At 41.5% G+C, this 17,927-nt stretch overlaps 1 protein-coding gene and 1 long non-coding RNA gene across 3 annotated transcripts in view; both read right to left on the bottom strand.

Moving 5' to 3' along the window:
* Window positions 1-17,927, bottom strand: part of LOC115138635 (syntaxin-binding protein 6-like) — a 112,096-nt gene that overhangs the window by 37,226 nt on the left and 56,943 nt on the right. The window lies entirely within an intron of this gene.
* Window positions 14,024-16,121, bottom strand: LOC135574189 (uncharacterized). Its single transcript, XR_010465217.1, has 2 exons — window positions 15,101-16,121; window positions 14,024-14,864 (listed from the first exon to the last, which is right to left on the bottom strand). It is a non-coding gene; the product is annotated as an uncharacterized LOC135574189 (long non-coding RNA).

Below are 17,927 nucleotides of genomic sequence, written 5' to 3'. Positions count from 1 at the left end.
AAACATCTTCTATCTCAAGGCCATCAGACTGTTAAAGAGCCATCAGTAGCACAGAGAGGTTGCGGCCCACTTTAAATAATGTCACTTTAATAATGTTTACATCTCTTGTATTACTCATCTCATATGTATATACTGTATTCTCTACTATATCTCAGTCTATGCCGCTCTAACATTGCCGTCCATATATTTATACAGTCTTAATTCCATTCCTTCACTTAGATTTGTGTGTATTAGGTATTTGTGGAATTATTAGATATTCCTTGTTAGATATCACTGCACTATCGGAAACTGGAGGCACAAGCATTTTGCTACACCCGCAATAACATCTGCTAAACACGTGTATGTGACAAATAACATTTGATTTGATCAAGGACTACTTGACCAAGAAGGAGAGTGATGGAGGGCTGCATCAGATGACCTGGACTCCACAATCACCCAACCTCAACCCAATTGAGGTGGTTTGGGATGAGTTGGTCCGCAGAGTGAAGGAAGAAGCAGCTAACAAGTGCTGTGTTTGATCGAACATCTCTGCAGAGATCTGAAAATAGCTGTCTAACGACATTCCCATCCAACCTGACAGAGCTTGAGAGGATCTGCAGGGAAGAATGGGAAAAACTCAACAAAATACTGAGTAAATGGTCTGAATACTTACATAAATGTGATATCAGATATTTATTTTTAATACATTTTCACACATTTCTAACAACCTATTTTTGCTTTGTCATTATGGAGTATTGTGTGTAGATTGACGAGGGGAAAAAAATATTTGATCCATTTTAGAATAAGGCTGTGACGTAACAAAATGTGGAAAAAGTCAAAGGGTCTAAATACTTTCCGAATACACATGATATTTTCACTGTTAATAAGCATACTGTAGATGCAACTGAGTAAATATTCCACCTGCTAAAACATCCAGATAAAAAAAGTACAGGTTCAGTCTGTTTTCCACCAGACACTGGGAGAATTCCCTTTTCAGCAGGACAATAACCTAAATAAAATTTGTGAATCCTTTCACTCCCTCCTCTCTACATATTCCTCTTCTGTCTCTGCTGCTAAAGCCACTTTCTACCACTCTAAATTCCAAGCATCTGCCTCTAACCCTAGGAAGCTCTTTGCCACCTTCTCCTCCCTCCTGAATCCTCCTCCCCCTCCCCCCCTCCTCCCTCTCTGCAGATGACTTCATCAACCATTTTGAAAAGAAGGTCGACGACATCCGATCCTCGTTTGCTAAGTCAAACGACACCGCTGGTTCTGCTCACACTGCCCTACCCTGTGCTCTGACCTCTTTCTCCCCTCTCTCTCCAGATGAAATCTCGCGTCTTGTGACGCTAGCTAACTCTCTCTCCTCTGCTCTCATCCTTCTAGACCTATCGGCTGCCTTCGATACTGTGAACCATCAGATCCTCCTCTCCACCTTCTCCGAGTTGGGCATCTCCGGCGCGGCCCACGCTTGGATTGCGTCCTACCTGACAGGTCGCTCCAACAGGTGGCGTGGCGAGAATCTGTCTCCTCACCACGCGCTCTCACCACTGGCGTCCCCCAGGGCTCTGTTCTAGGCCCTCTCCTATTCTCGCTATACACCAAGTCACTTGGCTGTCATAACCTCACATGGTCTCTCCTATCATTGCTATGCAGACTACACACAATTAATCTTCTCCTTTCCCCCTTCTGATGACCAGGTGGCGAATCGCATCTCTGCATGTCTGGCAGACATATCAGTGTGGATGATGGATCACCACCTCAAGCTGAACCTCGGCAAGACGGAGCTGCTCTTCCTCCCGGGGAAGGACTGCCCGTTCCATGATCTCGCCATCACGGTTGACAACTCCATTGTGTCCTCCTCCCAGAGCGCTAAGAACCTTGGCGTGATCCTGGACAACACCCTGTCGTTCTCAACTAACATCAAGGCGGTGGCCCGTTCTTGTAGGTTCATGCTCTACAACATCCGCAGAGTACGACCCTGCCTCACACAGGAAGCAGCGCAGGTCCTAATCCAGGCACTTGTCATCTCCCGTCTGGATTACTGCAACTCGCTGTTGGCTGGGCTCCCTGCCTGTGCCATTAAACCCCTACAACTCATCCAGAACGCCGCAGCCCGTCTGGTGTTCAACCTTCCCAAGTTCTCTCACGTCACCCCGCTCCTCCGCTCTCTCCACTGGCTTCCAGTTGAAGCTCTCATCTGCTACAAAACCATGGTGCTTGCCTACGGAGCTGTGAGGGGAACGGCACCTCAGTACCTCCAGGCTCTGATCAGGCCCTACACCCAAACAAGGGCACTGCGTTCATCCACCTCTGGCCTGCTCGCCTCCCTACCACTGAGGAAGTACAGTTCCCGCGCAGCCCAGTCAAAACTGTTCGCTGCTCTGGCCCCCCAATGGTGGAACAAACTCCCTCACGACGCCAGGACAGCGGAGTCAATCACCACCTTCCGGAGACACCTGAAACCCCACCTCTTTCAGGAATACCTAGGATAGGATAAAGTAATCCTTCTCACCCCCCCCCTTAAAAGATTTAGATGCACTATTGTAAAGTGGCTGTTCCACTGGATGTCTTAAGGTGAACGCACCAATTTGTAAGTCGCTCTGGATAAGAGCGACTTGAAAATGGTTATCTACTAATGATTAACAACCAATTTGACATAGCTTGAAGAATATAGATAATAATAAATAGGCAAATGTTGCACAATCCAGGTGTGGAAAGCTCTTAGAGACTTATACCCAAAAGCTGTAATCACTGCCAAAGGTGCTTCTACAAAGTATTCACTCAGAAGTGTAAATACTTATGTAAATTTCATATTTTTGTATTTAATTTTCAATAAATTAGCAAAAATATCTACAAATATTTTTTCAATTTATCATTATGGGGTATCGTGTGTAGATAGATGGGTGAGAGAGACCAAAAAGATTTAATCCATTTTGAATTCAGGCAGTAACACAACAAAATGTGGAAAAAGTCAAGGGGATATACTTTCTGAAGGCACTGTATATTCCAATGACCGGGATATATGTAATGTAATGTAAATATATCCCAGACAGGGTCTTTCATGGATGTTATCTATTTTTAATCCCCCTATAATGATATATTCAGAGAGTATGTTCACAATATGAAAGGGTCTTAGCTGTGGAGATAAACAGAACCGTCTGATCCGTAAAAATGGAGAAGAACTGACAGAAGCTGACCAAAATGCCCTTTTCATCTCTGACAGTGATGTTCCCTTTGTTATTTAAAAGCAGGGCACAACACAACCCAAAACAAGATAGGCCTGTGAGTTTGTTAAAGAGATAAAATAATTATATTTTTCAATATTTGAACAGCTCCAACTGTCTGAGTGGATAAGGAAGATATTAAACCCTTTTAAAACAGGAGAGTAGAGAGAAAAAGGAGAACATGTTATTCAAGTAAGTTTGATAGATGGTTAAGAAAATAGGGACATACTATTTTCTTACAGTCAGTTTTTCAGGTGTTTTTAGACTATTTTTGTCTAGCTATATTTCAAATCAATTTATATAGCCCTTCTTACATCAGCTGAAATCTCAAAGTACTGTACAGAAACCCAGCCTAAAACCCCAAACAGCAAGCAATGCAGGTGTAGAAGCATATTTGAATGTATTTTGAATGTAACGGCCCATGACCCTCAAGCACTACATCAATTATGCCTCGATGCTATTGGCTCTGAGAGTGTGTAGCGTACGCATTGGGTAACCCTAATGATCATTACAATGACAACACCACCACAAGACAGATTGTCCAAGCATGTTTACTAGAACTGTGAGATGTAATAATGTAATAATACATTCCGTTTGTAGAGTGCTTTCATTTACAGATGTAAATCAAAAGGTTCTTTAAAATGAAAGCAAGCATTACAATTAAAAAAATGCTTTAATAAAAGGGCTAAAAACATTAGCCGACAAATTAAAAGATAGCTAGCAGTCTAATACTATCCAAGATACACAAAATAATAAAAGGTGACAAGGACAAGACAATAGAACTTGAATCTAACATAAGACCAACTAAAAACACCTCAACATAGAAGACATCAAGTGAAAGCCAGTTTGAATAAGTATTTTCAGCTCAGATTTAAAAGGCAGTGGTCTGGGGCATGCGGAGGTTGAGGGGGATGCTCGGACAGAATGTTAAGTCACTTACTGTTTTTAGACGTGTTTTTGGAACTGCAAGAAGTCTTTGATCATATGATCCGAGTGAACGCGAAGGCTGTTTGGGGCTGAGGAGTTCACTGAGGTATTGGGAACCAGAGGCATTGGCAGTTTTTAAAGACGAACATGAGGATTTTGAAGTTGATTCTGAATTGGAAGGGTAGCCAATGGAGAGACTAGAATGGGGGTGATGTCAGCAGATCTCTGGGTTCCTGTGAGGAGCTGCAGCCTGTGGATGCTTTTTGAGGGCAGGACACCAAGGAGGGCAATGCAGTAATTGAGTTGGGAGGGGCCGAGAAAGTTGACCAGCTTTTCCTGATCAGGTTTGCAGAGAACAGAACAGGTGATGTTTCTCAGGTGAAATTATTATTTTTTGCAGACAAATTTGATGTGGTTGGAGAAACTGAGGGAGGGGTCCAGTAACACTCCATGGAGGAGGAAAATGGGACGGAGTGGCCGCCAAGAGTAGGGCTGGTGATCGGAGTGATTTTGACGTGATGGGGAGGATTGCTCCTGTTTTAGTATTGTTGAGTTGTAGTAGGCTGTTTGACATCCAGGCCTTAAAGTCATCCAGAAAACTGGTGAGGGTATTTATGGAAGAGGGGGAGTCCAGGGATGTTTTTATGAAGATCTGCGTTTCGCCAGCGTAGCGGTGGAATTAGATGGTGCATTTCCTGATTAGGAGACCAGGATGGGGCCTAAGACAGAGCCTTTGGGGACACCATAGGTGATTGTGATGGGTTCTGACATGGCATTTCCCATGGCAACATATCGCGTGCGGTTGGAAAGGTATGAGATGAACTAGAAGGAGAGTGATGGAGTGCTGCATCAGATGACCTGGCCTCCACAATCACCCTACCTCAACTCAATTGAGATGGTTTGGGATGAGTTGGACAGCAGAGTGAAGGAAAGCAGCCAACAAGTGCTCAGAATGTGTGGGATCTCCTTCAAGACTGTTGGAAAAGCATTCCTGATGAAGCTGGTAGAGAGAATGCCAAGAGTGTGGAAAGCTGTCATCAAGGCAAAGACTGGCTACTTTGAAGAATCATAAATATAAAATATATTTAGATTTGTTTAACACTTTTTTGGTTACTACATGATTCTATATGTGTTATTTCATAGTTTTGACGTTTTCACTATTATTCAACGTAGAAAACAGTAAAAAATAAATAAAAACCCTGGAAGGAGTAGGTGTGTCCACATTTTTGACTGGTACTATATGTGTTCATTCAATCGACCCAGGATGATGCTGTGGTCAACCGTGTTGAAGGCGGCACTGAGGTCAAGAAAGACGACGTCAGCTGAAAATAGGTTGTTTACCACTTTGACGAGGGACGTTTCTGTTCTGTGGTTAGGCCTGAAACCAGACTGGAAAGTCTTAGAGGCCATTGGATGTCAAATGTTACTGTAGTTGTTTAGCCAAAACTTTTTCCTTTAACTTTTGACACAATGTAACATCTGCTTCCAACTCACACCCTCAAACACGTGGATCCCCTGAACGCAGCTCACTTTCCAGCCCACTTTCTAGCTCACACTCTCAAACACATAGATCCCCTGAATGCAGCTCACTCTCCAGATCCTAATCACCTGAATTCTAAATCACCTGTTCACACACCTGTATTTCATTATCACACACTATTTAGTTCAGTTCTTTGCACCCCTTCGCTGTGAGGTATTGTTTGTTTTGTGACACACGTCTTTCGGGCACTCTGTTTTTCCCGTGATTTACTCCTCCCATGTATGATGGTGAGGCATGCAAAAACTAACGACACCTTTTGCCTATTCCCTGCCTGTACTTTAGCCTTTCCTGTTATCTACCTATTGCCTGATCTCCCGGACTACGTTACTAGACTTTCCCCTGCCTTTACTATTTCCCTTTTGGACCCCCTGTGTATGACCTTCTACCTGCCCCTGGACCCAGCTACCTGTCTCCTCCTGTGGTTCCATTATAAAAGGGCTGAGAGTGGAGGAACATGATTTCAGTATGGTTGTGGGGATGGAGTCAAGGGCACAGCTTGTGGCCTTCATTTTTGAGATTTGGCAGAACACTTCACAATAGACTTGACATTAAAAATGATCGTAGAGACTTTTGGATTATGATAGCATGCTGTTTTCTACCTTATCAATTAGCTCAAGGAATTGCCAGGGACCTCACAACACATTATTATCATAATACTTAGGTGCCGATACGATATGTATTGTATTCTCACGTTTCTATATGGATATTTAAGGATCGACGCTGGTAGACAAGAAGCAGGGACAGGGAGTGAACATTTAATTACCAACGGACATGGAACAGGACCGGAAAGCTTTTAGACATGAACACATAACGACATTAATGTGGACATCAGGAACAAACAGGGGAGCAGACAGAAACAGGAAAGGCAATCAACTAAGTGAAGGAGCCCAGGTGAGTCCAGTGAGCGCTTATGCACGTAATGATGGTGACAGGTGTGCGTAATGAAGGGCAGCCTGGCACCCTCGAGCGCCAGAGAGGGAGAGCGGGAGCAGGCGTGACAGTATTGCGATTCAATCCTGGGATTTTATTGAGATTCCATGTTCAACATATGCTGACCATATGTCTGCTGCAGAGGGACAAGAAAGAGCCATGAGAAAACGAGTTTTGATCAGTCATGTAAATAAAAGTGCTGATATCAAATTGGCTCCCTATTTAAAAATACATTGTGAAGGTAAAAATTCAGGAGTTTAGCGCAAAACTAATAATTGTCTAAATGATACGATATCGTAAAAAATAATATCCAACATGTAACTGTATCAATTTTTTCCCTCATCACTATATCAATGGGTGTTCTAAGCATATCACATTGGAAAAGTATTGCAATCAACTTTAAACTAGGCTAATCCTACTTGTCAAACTAGGCCAGCCTATTACTCTTCCATGTTCTGAAGGTCATTTCTAGCCTCTTCCTCCATGTGATACTGAATGTTTTACCCCATAAATGAGCTGTTTAAATACAGCTCCTCTTGCCTCCTGTCACTTCTGTAATCCGTTCCAATTAAAACATTCTGCCACGGGCGGCACATTAAAGCGATTTAAAGGGCTTAGAAAATCATGTGTGTCTACCATGTAAAACCAATGGGAGAGCTGCTAAGTAGAGGCGGTACAATTTTTTTATTTTTTTCACCTTTATGTAACTAGGCAAGTCAGTTAAGAACACATTCTCATGACGGCCTAGGAACAGTGGGTTAACTGCCTTGTTCAGGGGCAGAACAACAGATGTTTTACCTTGTCAGCTCAGGGATTCGATCTAGCAACCTTTCGGTTACTAGTCCAACGCTCTAAGCACTAGGCTACCTGCCGCCCCAGAATGTAGGATGTGTTAAGAAAACAAGAAGGTCCCGTTGACAGGTTGTAATAGTCGCAGTGAGATGTTGCTGATCACTGGTTAATGAGAGATGAAGGTGGTGGGAGTCAGTATGCTGTTCCCAACAGACAGACACATCTGAGGAGTTAGCTAGAGCTGATGAGGGTTGTGAGTGACGAGCTGAGAACAGCCTGAAAAACGCCTGAAGAAGTAGAACCGATGCAATGAGGGACGTTTGGCCGAGCAAAGTTGTTGAGAGAGAGAAGAGATGAAGTGAAGGAGTCCAGGTGAGTTCTGTGAGCGCTTACGCACGTAATGATGGTGACATGTGTGCGTAATGAAGGGCAGCCAGTTTACGATTGGCTCATTCATCCCCCTCTCCCCTGTAACCTTTCCCCAGGTCGTTGCTGTAAATGAGAACGCGTTCTCAGTCAACTTACTTGGTAAAATAACGGATAAATCAAAATAAATCAAATGAAAGGCAGCCCAAATCAAGGAGAAAAGATAAAAGGCAAAGCAAAGAAAGGAAGCAGATTAACTCTATTAAATTGTCATCTATTTAATATCCCCAAAAAAACAAAACAAGGAAAAGCAATTTCCACGACAAGCCAGATTGCATTGAGGCTTAATGTTCCTTGTCTGACAGGAATCATTGTAAGGTCAGGGGAAATGTCCCTCTCAGTCGTAAATGTGCTTTAAATCAGGTGGGCCAAGACTTGGTAAGGTAAGCGCTTAGCTGTAGTGTACTTAGCTAGAGGGGCAGGGTGATTAAAATAATGATTCAAGTGGGCAGTTTCATTCCACTATAGCTTATTGTGACCCTGAGGAAGTCTGGATTTGCACTTCAGACGGCCTCCTCTCATGTGCAATATGAGTTTGAGAAGACCAAGAGAACAATTGGACTGCTGATTTTCAAAAGCAAAATAGCCATATTCTTACTCCCCTATCAATGATAGTTCTCATCTGCAGAGGGGAATCAGTGAGACTAAAAAATAAAAGAGGGGGTTGCTCAGCGAGACTGTTCTGTTTTTTTTTCTTAGGGTCGACAGATCAGGTCAATGATAAAGAACACTATTCTGCATGGTATTTTTGCATAGAATAGGAGAAGGGTTTCAGAGTTGTAACCGGTTACATAGAAGAGAGGGAGATTCAGAGGGAGTGGGGCGAAGCCACATTATCTCTCTACTAGAGAAGTAGGGATGGGATTTATTTATTTTTTTCTCAAGTACTTGAGTGGGGGGTAAAATGTGTGCATTTATCTCCTGTATATGCCAACAGATCAGCAACAATGCCTAATTTATAATAATCATTACAGATAACAAATCTTAATAGCTGTATTTCCCCATATAAATGTATAGTAAATAAAAAAGCAAATGTCATTAAAGATGAATTTATTGAAACTATTATCAGCTGGTTATATTATATTGTGGAACACAATCTTCAAAAATGCAGTAACCTCAGTGGTGCTTGCTTGTACAAGACTATGGCTGTGCAACAGCATTGTTTTGTTAATTTAGCAGACAAGACACTTATTTACCGAGCCCTTATCACCGTCAAGACACACCTATTGTATAGTAAAAAACAAACAAACATGCAATATAACAGAATAAAATATTACTTTGTTTGTTTATGCATTTCTGTGATTGTTTAGTTAGCTAATAAAAAAATGATTTAAGACAATTGATGTATGACTCATAGTGAAGACTGGGTTCGTGCAGATAACCAACAATTTACAAAGTTTGGAATGAGACTAACAAGAGGTAAAATAAATAATTCATTAATTCGAAGACTAATTGATCAGATATAAAATATCTGAAAAGTTATATTAGGAAATGTATAACTTTGTAATCCAAATATTTTCCTTGGTGCCCTGACTTCCTAGTTAATTACAGTTACATGATTAATCAGTTTAATCGCGTAATACTAATTACAGAGAATCTTTGATAAAAATGAAAAGTCTTCATTTAATGATAGTAAAGACACGACAGTGTCCACATCTATCCACAAACTATCATGATCCAAACAAACCAAGAAAGTTGTGAAGAGGGAACGACAATGCCTTTCCCCCTCAGGAGACTGAAAAGATTTGTCATGGGTCCCTAGATCCTCAAAAAGTTATACAGCTGCACCATCAAGAGCATCCTGATCGATTGCATCACCGCCTGGTATGGCAACTGCTCGAGCATCAAGTAAGGTGCTACAGAGGGGAGTGCATCCAGCCCAGTACATCACTGGGGCCTAGCTTCCTACCATCCAGGACCTATATACTAGGTGGTGTCAGAGGAAGGCCCAAAAAATTGTCAAAAGACTCCAGTCACCCAAGTCACAGACTGTTCTCTCTGCTACCACACGGCAAGTTGTGCCGGAGCGCCAAGTCTAGGTCCAAAAGGCTCCTTCTACCGCCAAGCCAAAATACTGATGAACAATAAATAAAATGGTCACCGCAACAGGTTGATATTTTTGCACATTTATAAAACAGAAATAACTTATGTACATAAGTATTAAGACCCTTTGTTATGAGACTTGAAATTGAGCTCAGGTGCATTCTGTTTCCATTGATCATCCTTGAGATGTTTCTACAACTTGGAGTCCACCTGTGGTAAATTCAATTGATTGGACATTATTTGGAAAGGCACACACCTGTCTATTTAAAAGGTCCCACAGTTGACAGTGCATGTTAGAGCAAAAACCAAGCCACGAGGTCAAAGGAATTGACCGCAGAGCTCCGAGACAGGATTGTGTCGAGGCACAGGTCTGGGGAGGGGTACACAAACATTTTGCAGCATTGAAAGTCCAAGAACACAGTGGCTTCCATCTTTCATAAATGGAAGAGGTTTGGAACCACCAAGACTCTTCCTAGAGCTGGCCAACCGGCCAAACTGAGCAATAGGGGGGAGAAGGGCCTTGTTCAGGGAGGTGACCAAGAAACTGATGGTCACTGACAGAGCTCCAGAGTTCCTCTGTGGAGAAGGTTGTCCTTCTGGAAGGTTCTTCCATCTCTGCAGTACTCCACCAGACGGAAGCCACTCAGTAAAAGGCACATGACAGCCCGCTTGAAGTTTGCCATAAGGCACGTAAAGGACTCGGACCATGAGAAAAAGATTCTCTGGTCTGATGAAACCAAGACTTAAATCTTTGGGCTGAATGCCAAGTGTCACATCTGGAGGGAACCTGGTACCATCCCTACGGTGAAGCATGATGGTGGCAGCATCATGCTGTGGGGATGTTTTTCAGCGGCAGGGACTGGGAGACTAGTCAGGATCAAGGGAAAGATGAACGAAGCAATGTACAGAGATATCCTTGATGAAAACCTGCTCCAGAACGCTCAGGACCTCAGACTGGGACAAAGGTTCACCTTCTAACAACGACCCTAAGCACACAGCCAAGACAACACAGGAGTGGCTTCAGGACAAAAAAAACCCGATCAAACATCTCCAGAGACACCTGAAAATAGCTGTGCAGCGACGCTCCCCATCCAACCTGACAGAGCTTGAGAGGATCTGCAAAGAAGAATGGGAGAAACTCCTTAAATATAGGTGTGCCAAGCTTGTAGCGTTATACAAGACTCGAGGCTGTAATCGCTGCCAAATGTGCTTCAACAAAGTACTGAGTAAATGGTTTGAATAATTATGTAAATTTGATATTTGTTTTTTAAATACATTTGCAAACATTTCTAAGAACCTGTTTTTGCTTTGTCATTATGGGGTATTGTGTGTAGATTTTTGAATCCATTTTAGAATAAAGGCTGTAACGTAACAAAATGTGGAAAAAGTCAAGAGGGCTGAATACTTCCCGAATGCACTTTATATTGATAGCAGCATTAATTGCGTGATTGTGCAGCGTGTGTGTATATGTGCACGTCTCAGTTTACTGCCAATAACCTAATATTCCCCACTGTGGGAATAGCCTAAAATGTAAAACATAATTTAAGCAGCTCAACTATACAGAGAGTATTGAGATGCCAAACATTCAACCTCTCTGGATAGCATCAAGTAATACTGCTTAGGCACGTCAAACAAGACATTCCTTACCACTTAATCTGACCCAACCTGGTGTGCATGGATAAATTACGCACAGATACCTCTCTCCCCCAAAACAACCTCTCCACACAGTCAGGTCAGTTTACAGTTTATAAGAAAAAATACACACTATTGGGGAATATTCCATCAAATTCAGTGCTCAAGAAGTCTAGATTCAAGATAAATCAACATCTGTCAAAGTAGTGGTATTAGATGTCAAACCTATTTTCTTTAATTCAACTGATATCATTCTTAAACAATCTGGAATGTTTCCGATCACGTTGAAACAGGTTAAAGTATTAGGTGAAGCACTGACTGTATCCTATATCAGAGGAGATTGATATACATACTGTACAACTGTCCATACTACTGGCCAGACATTGTAGCCAGTAATACTCTGAGATATTGCCCGTTTCTAAGAAAATCCAATTGTGATGAGATATATCTCCCAACTCAATATTTGGCAATATTCAGAGGAAAACATCTCATTATTTTAAGGAGAAAAGGTCTTTGAAAATGACAGAACCATTCTGATCACCATGACCAAGCTGTGGGGGGCTAGGGTTAGTCTGTTATATCTGCAGTATTTCTCCTGTCTTATCTGGTGTACTGTGTGAATTTAAGTATGCTCTCTCTTTCGCTATTTCTTTTTCTTTTTCACTTTCTCGCAGAGGACCTGAGCCCTAGGACCATGCCTCAGGACTACCTGGCCTGATGACTCCTTGCTGTCCCCAGTAATCCTGGCCGTGCTGCTGCTCCAGTTTCAACTGTTCTGCCTGCGGCTATGGAACCCTGACCTGCTGTTTTCAACTCTCTAGAGACAGCTGGGGCGGTAGAGATACTCTGAATAATCAGCTATGAAAAGCCAACTGACATTTACTCCTGAGGTGCTGTCCGTTGCACCCTCGACAACCACTGTGATTCTTATTATTTGACCCTGCTGGTCATCTATGAACATTTGAACATCTTGGCCATGTTCTGTTATAATCTCCACCCAGAACAGCCAGAAGAGGACTGGCTACCCCTCATAGCCTGGTTCCTCTCTAGGTTTCTTCCTAGGTTCTGGCCTTTCTAGGGAGTTTTTCCTAGCCCCCGTGCTGCTACACACACCTGCATTGCTTGCTGTTTGGGGTTTTAGGCTGGGGTTCTGTACACCACTTTGAGATATCAGCTAATGTAAGAAGGGCCTTATAAATAAATTCGATTTGACCATTAATATGCTGTCACTCCGCTCTTGCCAACTCTGGAGACAGTCTCCTTTTTCCTAAAAAAAAGAAAATCTATTGACTAGGCCTACTCCGGCATTAGCAATCATGTGTCATTGTTGTTTTGTCTCTAGTGAGGACAAGGATTACTTGACTTTTGTCTGAGAGGATGCATTGTTGTACGTTGTTATACAGTGTATTCACATTTCCTTTTGAGACTGCGGGGGCATGAAGACTGTAAATCCTCTCTCGCGCTCACCAAGTAGGCATTGTTTCCAGGTCTAGAAATTATTTCAGGTGAGGATAATATAACTCTCAGACAAAATAAAAACAACTAGGCTCTATGGGGTCTTGAGCACATTTTGGGCAACTTAACCCTTTCACACGTACCATCACACGGGCGTGATCGTTCTACAGTGGTCCCTGAAGCGTACGATCACACCCGTGTGTTTAGAACACTCATTTGGAATGCTCGTTTAGAACGGCAGTTTCGAATGACGCAACAATCAGCGTTTGAGCTGGCCACACTTTTTTCAGAAACTATTTACACAAACACAGTCCTTACAAAGTTATGTCCAGAATGTCAGCAGTTTATTTTTGGATGGATTGTTCAGATATTCACAGAAGATATAGCATAACACAATCATCCTAACTGGAAAAATGTAGGCTACATTTGTCCTAGCGCTGAGGAAAGATTGACCCAACACAAGCAGTCATATTTTCTAACTGTCGGCTGACGTAAACTACAATATGAATTAGCTAATAGCAATTACTGTATATAATTAATCACATCCCGGGTGAGTGAGCTCACCATTGATCGAAATAACTAGGTAAAACACTTTATAGAAATCGAAAGTAATCCGACATTAGTTTCAGCGTAATCCGACATTAGTTTCAGCCGCGCAGCCATGCATTTTTTCCTCACAGAAACCGAAGATAATAAGAGAAGACGAGATGAGTTTGGTCTGTTTGTAGTATGCATGTTGAAGGGGTGTGTCATCTACCGCCGTCGTTCACATCCCACCATGAATTTCCGAAAGTCCTCAAAAAATTAGTGAACTCTTACTCACCTCATTTTGTTATAACATCTTTGGTCAAACAGACGTGAATCCCAGAATGCATTGTATGTCAACAAACATGGATACACAGCTGGAATTAGCTTAGCTCATCATAATCAGTACAACCTTCAAAAAGGTATTTTACACACATAATATGTGCCCATTACAATCTGTGCAAGAATCGGAATGCATGATTTGTCACCTAGAATTGAAAACATGTGAATAAAATCGTAAATACACAAATAATTACCACACAAAACATTTTCTGATAGTGATTTATTGATACAAGTAGCGCGTGCCGGCAGTCAACCACGTAACCTCCCACTCTGCGCCATTCAGTGTTGTTGCAGCCATGATAATATGCCTTAGAGATGGGGGTGGAAATGCAGTTGTTGTTCAGTCACTGCATGGATATTAAATATGGGTTATGCATATTCAGTTTTTTGTCCTCTAGTAAAACAAGTTGTTGAACCAACTACCAGTACTGCAATAAAATAGATTAATATTACATATTGGCATATGTGTTTTCTTGCTGTGTTTTCATCCAGTACAACTGTTAAGGAGTGTACGTTAGCATACAAAAGCTGTCCTCATTCTTCAGCTCCAAAGATGTCCAGCTCCAGTTATGATATTGACAAATAATGTTTCTGAAAGTACAGAATAAAGAGGAATTATTCATTAGAATACAATATAAGGATATAGCAATAAAACAATACTACAAAGAAGTAACATAATAAACACTGCTATAAAAAAAATAGTTTATTGCATTGACAAAATCACAGATTTGAGTTATAACAGTAAGAAATTAACTTTTGAGCTCCACAAGGGGGCAAGGCAGGGCAGAACAGAGCTATGCTGAATAGACCAAATAAACAAACCATGGTCATATCTTTTATTTATTTAACTAGGCAAGTAATTTAAGAACAAATTAGTATTTACAATGATGGCCTACACCGGCCAAACTCGGACAACGCTGGGCCAATTGTGCGCTGCAATATGGGACGCCCAATCACAGCCAGTTGTGATACAGCCTGGATTTGAACCAGGGTGTCTGTAGTGCCATAGACCGCTGCGCCACTTGGAAGTCATAAGGCCAGGGTAGCTTCAAAATACAACACAAGCTAATAGTTTTCTGACGCAACTAGCATCGTTTTACAGAGCTAATAGAATAATGTAGCTAGGTAAGCATGATTGACAATAACACCATAAAGGTTATAACATGTGTAACGTTACCTCACGTGTCCGCAGTTATAAGGAATATATTATGATCTACAGCTACAGCAGAAACGGCATACGGAAACTATTATTATAACTATTATAACGTAATAAGGCACTTACTTTGATGGAAACGCAGCCTGGATTTGAACCAGGGAGTCTGTAGTGACGCCTCTAGTACTGATGTGCTGTGCCTTTGACCGCTGCACCACTTGAGAGTCGTAAGGCCATGGTAGCTTCAAAATGCAACACAAGATAATACTTCTCTGACGCATTTAGCATTGTTTTACAGAGCTAATAGAAGAATGTGGCTACGTAAGCACGATTGACTATAACACCATAAAGGTTATAAAATGAGTAACGTTACCTCACGTGTCCGCGGTGATAAAGAATATACACAAATATATTATGCTCCATACATACAGTACGCTACAATAGAAATGTGGAATAGAAAATGTGAACACGTGTGCAGATCCTGTTCTGACGGGAGATGAGCAAATGTCTGCAGACGTGAACTGCACAAACAATTGGGTAGTGCTTGGGGAATTTTGTCCGTGTCAGAAATGTCCCAAAAATGTAATTATTCGCAAAAGTAAAAATGACTATTTTTATGTGAATGAATGAGGAGGCGTAACACACCTAAATTCAAACTGTTTTTAGAAAATAAAAACTTGTTTGAAAATCATTTGAAATTGAAGTTAAAACAACCTATAAATATAAACAGGCTGCGTGCTTTAGTTTGAGGGCAGCGCGGATAAAATGTACTGTTACGTATCAATCACATTCTGGAATGGAGAGAACATTCTAACATCACGTGCATAAAAAAACTCACGCTGGGGCGACCGTTAGAGATATTTGAAACTCACGCATGAAAGGGTTAATATGGATGAATCAACATAGTCTAATCTTCCAAATCAGTACACAATTCACTAATGTTCAAGTAAGATTAGGCTAACAGATATATAGAGATCTTAAACATTTAGGTACAAATGTATCACGCAGTCATTCAGGTGGCATTGTGTCTTGCATCATTAAACATAATCACTCATTCCAGTCAGGTTGACTTGCATGTTAGTATACAGATGTCATCTTTCAGATCATTAATAATTAATCACATGCATGGCACCCGAAACGCTTCAACCTTTGACCATTCCCCCCTTCCTAAAGAGTAAATGATGGATGTTGTGTCTGTTCTGAGATGCAAGGTAAATAGCAGCGATCCGTCTTCCTTCCTCACATCTGTCAAATTTAGTCAAGAAGGCAGCCCAGTGAGAACCTCCCTCTGCAGTCTAAACCAGTGATCAAGATCGTGCTTACCAGTTAAGTTCCTCTGATAAAGCCACAAATGGCCTCAATATGCCACACTGTCCTGCTGAACAGAAGGCTTCAAATGTACTTAAGGAACAGAAACGGATCCTAGGAGTTGTTAAAAGCATTTTGAATAACATCTCAGATTGGTTCTCCTAAACGAGAGATAAAGCGGACTATACTAGGGACCCTAAGGGCAGTCATTTCAGAGAATCTCCTGCATGAAATCCCTCTATCATCTCCATCAGTTTCACAGTTTATATTAGCGCTTACGAGGAGAGCCTATACAAAATGGTTACAAGTTAATACCTTAAATGATGTAAGGGAAATGATGATGCAATCCATTTTGTAAGCGGACAGCTTTTCAAACACCAAATGCTACATTGGAAGTAGCCATACGTGTACTGTAGGGAGAGTTGCAAATTCCATTTAATTCAATAAACTTTATTTGTCCCAGAGGGGAAATTGTAGACATGGTAGACCCTGGAAATGAGAACAACGTCTTCTTCTAATGTCTGTAGCAGTGACACTGACAACCTTATAAAAAGGCGACAGGTCTCCCATCTTCTTCCATGAACTATGCCTCTCAATCCTTCCATCCTTTTTTCCTCTCCTCTTCACTTCACTAGGGTAGGGGGCAGCATTTGGAATTTTGGATGAAAAGCATGCCCAAATTAAACTGTCTGCTACTCAGTCCCAGAATATAGGATGTGCATATAATTAGATTTGGATAGAAAACCCTCTAAAGTTTCCAAGACTGTTAAAATAATGTCTGTGAGTATAACAAAACAGATATTGCAGGTGAAAACCCAACCAGGAAGTACTATTATTTTGAAAGGCTGTTTTTCCATTGAAAGCCTATCCACCATACAAAGACTTAGGACCCAGTTCATGAGCTCTGTGGCTTCCTCTACATGTGACCAGTCTTTAGGCATTGTTTCAGGCGTTTTCTCTGAAAAATGAGAGAGATACAGCACTTTCAAATCAGTGACCAGTGGAAATTTCCATTCATCAGCCATGTGCCCTGATCGTGAACGCGCCTTTCTTGTTTCTCCTTTCCTATTGATGAAGCTTTTGTCCGGTTGAAATATTATTGATTATTTATGACAAAAACAACCGGAGGATTGATTTTAAACATCGTTTGGCATGTTTCTACTAACTTTTATTGTATTTTTAAAAAACTTTTCATCCTGGAATTAGTGCACACGCCTTCTTCATTCGTATTACTGGACAAAATGCTCGAACAAAAAGGAGGTTTTTGCTCATAAAGAGGGACATTTTCGAAAGAAACAAACATTTATTGTCTAACATGGAGACCTGGGAGTGCCACCAGATGAAGATCATCAAAGGTACGTGATTAATTTTAATGCTATTTCTGACTTTTGTGACACTCCTTGGCTGGAAAATGGCTGTATGCGTTTCTGTGGCTAGCTAACATAATCGCAAAGTGTGCTTTCGCCGTAAAGCGTTTTTGAAATCTGACACAGCGGTTGCATTAAGGAGAAGTTTATCTATATTTCCATGAAAACACTTGTATAGTTTATCAATGTTTATGATGAGTATTTCTGTGATTTTATGTGGCTCTCTGCACTTTCACCGGATGTTTGTTTGACACAATGCATTTCTGACCACAACGCGCCAA

This window comes from Oncorhynchus nerka, linkage group LG12 (genome assembly GCF_034236695.1).
Source record: "Oncorhynchus nerka isolate Pitt River linkage group LG12, Oner_Uvic_2.0, whole genome shotgun sequence".
NCBI classification, from domain to species: domain Eukaryota; kingdom Metazoa; phylum Chordata; class Actinopteri; order Salmoniformes; family Salmonidae; genus Oncorhynchus; species Oncorhynchus nerka.
Note: the sequence above shows the minus strand (reverse complement) of the source record. Positions and strands in the feature narration are given on the sequence as shown.